The following is a 9685-nucleotide window of genomic DNA, read 5'->3' as shown; positions in this document are numbered from 1 at the left end:
TATTTTGGTAATATGGACAATAAGCTGAGCTCTCACAATAAATCCAAAGTATTTAACACATAGTGTTTAACTTCAGTATGTATTAAAATTTTTAGGCCACAATAAAAATATTTTTGGCCAATACTGATTTCCGATTCTAACAATAAACAATTACCATTGAACATGGATTGGATCTGTTGAACACATGACGGGACAAAGTTTTAAGAGATATTAAAAAAGAAAAACTATGATAACATGACAATTGATGTGGGGAAACAAGGCTATTTTGGACTTCTAAAACATTTTTAAACATCTGTTGCTGTTCTACGCAATAGAGCTAATGTTTTACATAATTATGGATTCGACATGCTTTACTTTTCAGATTTAATTTTATTTTGGTAGGAATTTCTTTATACTACACAGAACAAATATAAACATTATACAATGCAGTAATTTTCCATAATTTATTCTAAATAAAAAACAAAAATTCACATCTGCTTTTTCATGATTATGACCGATATGCCGGTGGTATTAATTTGGTCAATAATTGGCCTAAACAAACACTGTCAAAAAATGAGCATAAAATAAACAGTAACTTACTGGCAACAAATAGCCAGCAAGCTGCTGTATTCCATACCACAGTAAAATTACTGTAAAACTATCTACAGTAGTTTACAGCATACTGTATAATGATTTACAGTATGTGCTGTAGTGTAAAATTAATTACGGTAGTTGTTTATATGACATATATTAAAATACATTATATTAGCTGTACAGTAAAATTAAATACGGTAATTGTTTGTATGTTGTATATTAAATTGCAGTGTCCATACCGTAAAACTAACCACAGTAAGCACAGTTTTAGCTTACAGAGTTAGAGTAACTAACTTCTATCTATTACAAGTTAAAAAAGAATGAAACAATTAAGGCCTTTTTGCAAACAGAACATTTATTACATAATGACAACTCAAATATCACATAAATGTAACTCATAAAACAAAATTATGACTACACACATAAACGTCTTCAATATCAAGTTCACCAGATGTCCAAATGACTGAAAGAACACACCAATTCTTTGCCTGTCCAGACCTAGAGAACAAAAATACAAAAATCAATTAATATCATGGAACTTCAGTCTTGTTTTTATATCAACATGGCATTTAAGCTACAAGGGAGATAATACACTCTCAACAACCAAGGTTGTGCATCATTCAGAAAGGACTGAGACAGACGTTACTTAAATACATATCGAATACAATTCTGACCAAAACATTTACACATTATATTTGTACATAATATAACTTTATTTTAGATGAATGGGTCAAATAAAGTGGCCGGTATAACTCAGACGAGTTGCGCATATTTGACCGGTTTAAATACAACATTGTTCACAGACAAGGTAATTTGGTTACTTAGTACTTCAAAACTTGTAAGTGCTTCAATACTAAACAGAATGGCCGTTATAACTAATGCTTGTATCTGTTTGACAATGTAAACATTACACGTTGAAAATTCCATGTAGATCTTCATTGTCAAATGATGAATGTTTGAAAAAAAAAAACATTAGAAACTGCTAAATGATGTCTTGTGTGATTTTGGTGCTCACCTGGTTCAGTCAAAAAGAGATTGCTTTGCTTCTGCTCCTCTCAAGAAGCAGGCTCAACATTCATAGGTTCCCAGGTGCATTCCCATACAATTATACTTTTTATGCAATTGTATGAGTAAATCCAATGCAGAGAAGACATCTGTGTTTCGTCCTTTTGCTAATAGAACATTGAATAATACCACAAATTTCCCCTCTAAACTGTGAATGTACAGGTTTGAGATTGGGCCATTTCTCATGCAATTTGAAAGTAAATTACTGTAATTATTTTCCTGCTCATTTTTTCCTAAAGAATACAGTTCAGTTTGACAGTAACATACTGTAAACAGCTTCTACTGTAAGGCACGGTGGAAAATACAGCAACAATATTGTCAAAGCAACAAAATGACAGCAACATACTGTAAACAGTATCTACAGTAATTTGTAGTTGGAAATACAGCAGTAATACTGTTAAAACAACAAATATCATGTACAGTGTATTGGTGGTGGATACGTCGGTGCATCCCTGCTAAAAATGTATGAATGTCATTGTATTAGACAACAAAATATCAAACCAAATGCCATTTAATTTAAACAAAGCTAGTCCAGGAACACTTCAAGAAAAAATATTTTATAAAAAGTTTGAGATTTAAATGATAAATCAATAGATATACTTTTATAAATTAAAGGAATATTCCACGTTTAATGCAAGTTAAGATCAATACAGCTTTTGTGGCATCATTTTGATTACTATAAAAATGAATTTAAACTCATCCCTTCTTTAAAAAAAGCAAAAATCGAGCTTACAGTGAGGCACTTAAGATGGAAGTGAATGGGGCCAATTTTTGGAAGGTTTAAGGTTGTGATCCCTTAAAACCATACAGAAGTCATGACAACTATTTAAGGGCTGCATTTCCTTGGTAAAGGACAAATAACAATATAATAATGGAGCCTGGTTTAGAGAGACAACACTATGCTTTAGAAAAAGTTTCTGTCTAAATCTATTCAATAGGTAAATTGTGAATTTCACAGTTCACCAGGTTGCTACCTTCATGTACTGTAAGTTTGTGCACTCAGGCTTGAGGGGGAAATGGAAAACAGGTTTCACACACAAATTTGTGCAATACACTCCTTTCTTACTGTGTTGTATGTTCATTTTGTTTCATTGTTATGTTCCATTAACATCCTGAAAATATTGTACTGATTGTGCCACTTAGCAAAAAACCGGCATCCAGCAGAAAATACGGTAATACATGAGTTAATTTGTCTAATTTCAAATCACATTGTACTGTTTCTGGTTTGATAATAGTTGGGGGCAGGGGATGGGGCACTTTTCAATAAATCGGGATTACAACAAAATTCTGAAATCACTTTAAGATTTGGTATATTATCGACTTTATACCTTTATTTATATTTTTATTTACACAGTAACTTAATACCGGAATGACCAGAGAGCATGCTCCGACACCTAGTGGGCTTGAGAGATCTTTGTATGCATGGCTTTACCTCCATCACTTCCAATTATGAGGTCACAGTTCATGTTCGTGTAGGGTTCTCAAGCAGTAATTAGTGTATTGTCATTTTCCCTCAACCTCATTCGCCTCCCAGAGCCCTCTAGCTAGTCCAAATAGATGTGTTCTCCACAGTTTTGTTAATCTTCTCCGCTCCAAAAAACACCATTTCCACACTCTGTGCTATTTCCTCAGGCTGTACCTGTCTCCTGCTGTCAGCTAACACACTGAGAGAACTCGATAATGAGGAAATCATTCATGTTCATACATGGAGATTTTTAGAGTGTGTGCTTCCTGTTAGGTTGTGGAACAAAAATTCAAACATTTCGCTCTTACGGTTGGTGTTTAAGTTTAAGTGTGATTAAGTCAAAGTGGTTGGGGTTGTGCTTTTTACCCATTTAGCTGTGCAACCTTTGAGGTTTATGTGGAATAGGTTGAATACAGATAAAGTGGGACACTTAAGCTTAATTATCTATCATTATGTGCATATTCTTCCATTACTACAAATCAGTATTAATTCACCCTAAACCAGTATGGGATGAGATTGATGTTGCCATTTGGATCATATTTTAAAAATAACACCAATGACAAATTATCAAAACGTATCCCACTTTAACTGTATTGACACCTTATTTCATTAATTTGCTGCGGTTCTTCATTGAGCAGTATTTATGAAGTGAGTCAATTGTCTTAGACATTCGATATTACTTCCAACAGTTGCACATTATTACAGAGTAATTTTCATTTAATCTAAATATTGATATGAATGGTTAAACAATCCGAGCTCTAATGTCATCTGATGTTCTTTGCAAGCTTAAACAGTTTATCTTCAGTTCAGACTCAAGTGATTTTAATTTGGTTGAGGAGCTGCTGTGTTAGCTGTAAAAGCAGGACTTGAGTGCTGCCTAAGGCTTATTGATCATTTAAGAAAAAGCTGAGTTTGATTACAAGTTAAACCAGCACAGCACTTGTTCTGTTAAGACTGAATTATAAATCAGCTAGTAGTGGAAACAAGAGATAATATACAATCAACCGGCTATTACCGGTTATACTGGGTAATCAGGACCCAGGAAAACAATGATGAAAATACTTGACACTACGATTAGCCAAACAGGATCAAGTATTCCCGACAGTTGTATAATACATTTTTATATAGTTCCGAGCATTAATGGTTCACTCAGTAATTTTGTGTTTATTTTGCAATTGCCAAAATCGAAGTCGTCTTGGACTTGTATCGACGCCTAAACGTGTCGATACAGCATGATTAAAAAGTGATGCTTTTCAGTTACCAATGCCATTGAAGAAATGCATTTTTCACGGTCAGCAAAGATTCATTTATTCCTTGAGTAAAAGTGTCCAATAAAAAGGGCTTAGCTAAGAGAAAATGAGCTGAATTAGGCTGATCATGTGGCCATGAGGCAGCCCAGCTCCATGTCAAATAAAACCGAATTTAATAGGTTACTGATATGAGTCTTCATCTCTGTGAGCGTACATGATTTTTAAAATATTTTTTTAGTGTATTTCTTACGTGGAACACTTTGTAATGAGGAAAAATTGCTAAGTGCACCTCTAATATAGTGCTTATTTACAAGGTTTATCTGCATATATACACTATATTGCCAAAAGTATTCGCTCACCCATCCAAATAATTGAATTCAGGTGTTCCAATCACTTCCATGGCCACAGGTGTATAAAATGAAGCACCTAGGCATGCAGACTGCTTCTACAAACATTTGTGAAAGAATGGGCCGCTCTCAGGAGCTCAGTGAATTCCAGCATGGTACTGTGATAGGATGCCACCTGTGCAACAAGTCCAGTCGTGAAATTTCCTCGCTACTAAATATTCCACAGTCAACTGTCAGTGGTATTATAACAAAGTGGAAGCGATTGGGAATGACAGCAACTCAGCCACGAAGTGGTAGGCCACGTAAAATGACAGAGCGGGGTCAGTGGATGCTGAGGCGCATAGTGCGCAGAGGTCGCCAACTTTCTGCAGAGTCAATCGCTACAGACCTCCAAAGTTAATGTGGCCTTCAGATTAGCTCAAGAACAGTGCATAGAGAGCTTCATGGAATGGGTTTCCATGGCCGAGCAGCTGCATCCAAGCCATACATCACCAAGTGCAATGCAAAGCATCGGATGCAGTGGTGTAAAGCACGCCGCCACTGAACTCTAGAGCAGTGGAGACACGTTCTCTGGAGTGACTAATCACGTTTCTCCATCTGGCAATCTGATGGACGAGTCTGGGTTTGGCGGTTGCCAGGAGAACGGTACTTGTCTGACTGCATTGTGCCAACTGTGAAGTTTGGTGGAGGGGGGATTATGGTGTGGGGTTGTTTTTCAGGAACTGGGCTTGGCCCCTTAGTTCCAGTGAAAGGAACTCTGAATGCTTCAGCATACCAAGAGATTTTGGACAATTCCATGCTCCCAACTTTGTGGGAACAGTTTGGGGATGGCCCCTTCCTGTTCCAACATGACTGCGCACCAGTGCACAAAGCAAGGTCCATAAAGACATGGATGAGCGAGTTTGGTGTGGAAGAACTTGACTGGCCTGTACAGAGTCCTGACCTCAACCTGATAGAGCACCTTTGGGATGAATTAGAGCGAAGACTGCGAGCCAGGCCTTCTCGTCCAACATCAGTGTCTGACCTCACAAATGCACTTCTGGAAGAATGGTAAAAAATTCCCATAAACACACTCCTAAACCTTGTGGAAAGCCTTCCCAGAAGAGTTGAAGCTGTTATAGCTGCAAAGGGTGGGCCGACGTCATATTAAACCCTATGGATTAAGAATGGGATGTCACTTAAGTTCATATGCGTCTAAAGGCAGATGAGCGAATACTTTTGGCAATATAGTGTACTTCCATGACCTGAGCACTGAATAATGAACAAAGCTAGTTAGCTATGTAAGGCTTAGTGATGTAAACCTCATGGTCTCACAAAGTGTTCAGGTTACACTGTAATTACACAAGTAGCCTACTGAGTTATAGTAATGAAGACCAAGTGCTTTGTATGTAATTATTTTGTAGAGCAGCTTGTAGTTACCTATTCTTGTTGTAGTTCATTATATTATTGTGAAAAATGGACGCTGTCAAATGTTACCCACTTTATGACCGGAATGTTCCTTGTTGAGCTCTCTATAGTCTTATGCTGAGTTCGGAATAGCATACTACCCATCCCACTCAGAAGTACTGAATTTAAAAAAAAGGCGGAGAACATTGATTCGAGCGGCCAATTTCAACTGTCAGTGCTACATATACCAAGTAAGTTGTTCCATGTTTAAATTGTGCTGGTTTTATGAAACCAGAGTAAAATATTTTTAAGGTTGTTGTTATTACATCATATATTCAGGTCACAGGACAATTCCCACATTCCCTGTATGTCACACTACTGTTCTGCATACCAAAACGACATACTTTTTTTTTTTACTGGCCGAGAAGTGCATTCTTCATCAAATACAGTACAGACAGAACACCATTTTGGATGCAGCCTATTCCCTTGATTGGCTGGTTCAGGTAGGTGTGTTAGATTAAAGTTGGATCTAAACAATGCAGGAAGCTAGATCACCAGGAACAGAGTTGGGCCCCTCTGAACTAGCTGAACCTTTCCACATGACAATAGTAACATTTAGATGAGTTAACCCTTAAATGCATGGGTGTTTTGCCAAACTTTATTACATATACTGGTTCTTTAGTGACCCGGCATATACAGTATCTATCACAAATGGATCTACAAAATGCCCAGATAGCATCAGATTTTCAAAACATTTTAAAGACAATTAGAAAAAGAATAGAATATATTCTGATGTATTTTGATGTTTTATTTTTCATATATCAAAGAGCTGATGCTACAAAGATAGAACAGTTTTACTTCCACACTGAAATTTCATGAGACGCATAACACATCATAAGATATGTATAAGCTATACATCTGTATTTTCTTAGGCACTTTTTGAGTCTAAATAGATGCACAACTTGCATAATTTTAGTGGTACACCCAAAATGACAATTGCCAAATCATACTGTTCATGTGCCGCACTAGTTATAGTTTCTTTCCACGATGCTTATTTGTCAAATAGCATTATCAAATATAAATCAAGTTAATCACTAAAATATCAGTGCCACCTTGAGTAACAAATAGCATGTATGATTTGTCTGTGTACACGCATATTGAATACTGATAATTCACCACTGACACAAAGAAAATCAACATGATATAGTAGTCATTTGTATGAATATAGGACTTATTTGCTTTGTAATAAACAAAGAAAAATATATCCTTTGATGTAAATGTATATAGATATATAGAAAAAAATATGGTTTATGGAAGTGCAAAACAAAAGTGACACAATTACATATTTTAGGCTTTTATGACGCTATGCCTTTTTGATAATTAAGAATTATTTTTTTTTTTCATGCTATTCAGAAGACAAAGATTGAGGAATACTAAAGAGGTGTGGGCATAAGAATTTTTTTTTTAAAAATGGATGAGGTGAAGGGGGTGGATTAAGTTCCTGGGTCACTACAACCCAAGGTATGCATTAAAGGGATAAAATAAGGTACACCTCAAGAATTTTATACTTTTGTCAAATGTATGAAATGATGTAAAGTACACTCACATGAGATGAAAACTCCAGTCACTTCAATAACTTAGAAAAAGGTATTTGATTCAAGGGTGGTCCCCACTCACGGTGGCTGCCCATGTCGAGATCACATGACTGGCCGAATACTACTCACTTTATCTCACCTTACTATTACTATATAACCTGACTGTGAAATAAATTAAACATGAATCCACAAAATCCACTGAAAATCCATCAATTCTTATCTTCCATACTATAGTATTTAGGACAGATATTATCTGAATTGAAACATAGAGTTAGTTTACCTTTAAATCTATTTAATAGTGGACCACCTTGCAAACATGATGAAGGACATCAGGGACTCCTGGTGGTTATTTCACTTTCACCTTTAATGACTGGACATTGTCCTATCATAAATCTTAATATATGGTAGCGGACTTATGGGGGATTGAAGAACAGACATGCTAGGACATGCTGTTAAACATGTTTTTACTGTATTGAGGAGTGTGTGTGTTTTGCCCGAGGGACTGTTAGTGTTGAAAACATGCATCCACTTGACAGATAGACAAAAAGCGCTTGTGCGCTTGTAACAGTAGCCAGCTGGTAGGTAGCTGTGCAATGTGTAAACCAGGGTTCAGTGCTTGGGTCACTTCTCTTCTCTATATACACAACATCACTGGGACCCATCATTCAGGCACATGGTTTCTCTTACCACTGCTACGCTGATGACACGCAACTCTACTTGTCTTTCCAGCCCATAGACACCACAGTGACTGCTCAAATCTCTGCCTGCCTGGCAGACATCTCGGCCTGGATGAAGGAACACCACCTGCAACTCAACCCAGCCAAGACCGAACTCCTTGTCTTTCCAGCCAACCCTTCTGTTGAACACAACATCACCGTGCAGCTGGCTGCAACTACAGTAAAGCCTTCCAAAACGGTCAGAAATCTAGGGGTAACCATCGATAACAAGCTAAATTTCACAGACCACATCTCAAAGACCACAAGATCATGTAGATTTACACTCTACAATATCAGGAAGATAAGACCTTTCCTCTCTGAACATGCCACACCACTGCTTGTTCAGTCACTTGTCATAACTAAACTGGACTACTGTAACGCTCTTATTGCAGGCCTCCCTGCATGTGCAATTAGACCCCTGCAAATGATCCAGAATGCAGCAGCACGTCTGGTCTTTAATGAACCATTAAAGAGATTGCATGTTACACCACTACTTGTCTCTCTCCACTGGCTGCCGGTTGATGCACGTATCAAATTCAAGGGTCTGATGCTGGTATACAGAACAGTCACTGGGTCTGCTCCAGTATACCTAAAATCATTAAGGCTAAGGAATGTCGCCTTGTTGTACCAACACAAAGAGGCACCAAAACACTTTCCCGGACTTTCAGCTTCATCATACCACGTTGGTGGAATGACCTTCCCAACTCCATCCGTGAAGCTGACTCACACTCTGTCTTCAAAAAATGACTAAATCACATCTTTTCCATGAGCACTTAACCAGTCACTAAAAAATAAAAAATAGAAAAAAATTCTTGTTGCACTTTAATCTGTTTTTAATACTATTCTGATGCAAGTGAAACTTTGTAATATGGCACTTTTCGTACCACTGTCTCCTTAAGATGATTCGATTATGTTTTCCTCTTTTGTAAGTCACTTTGTATAAAAGCGTCTGCCAAATGAATAAATGTAAATGTAAATGTAAATGTAAACCTCACTCCCCTAGCCCACCTCCCATGCTGGAGATGCTGGTTCAAATCCCGTTTGGAGCGGGTCGAGCAGGACCGGTTACAATGGTACCGTGACCCGGATGGGAGTGAGGTTTAGGGGGGTGAGTGTAAGGCTAGCCAGCTGGTAGGTAGCTGTGCAGTGTGTAAACCTCACTCTCCTGGCCTCAAGAGGTGCGCTAGTTGCTGTAGCTTTTAGCCTCCTCATTAGCGCACCACCTCTCACACTGGAGACGCTGGTTTGAATCCCATTCAGAGTGGGTCGAGCAGGACCAGTTACAGTG

This window comes from Myxocyprinus asiaticus, chromosome 12 (assembly GCF_019703515.2).
Source record: "Myxocyprinus asiaticus isolate MX2 ecotype Aquarium Trade chromosome 12, UBuf_Myxa_2, whole genome shotgun sequence".
NCBI classification, from domain to species: domain Eukaryota; kingdom Metazoa; phylum Chordata; class Actinopteri; order Cypriniformes; family Catostomidae; genus Myxocyprinus; species Myxocyprinus asiaticus.
The sequence above is the reverse complement of the archived record's forward strand: the minus strand, read 5'-3'. Positions refer to the sequence as shown.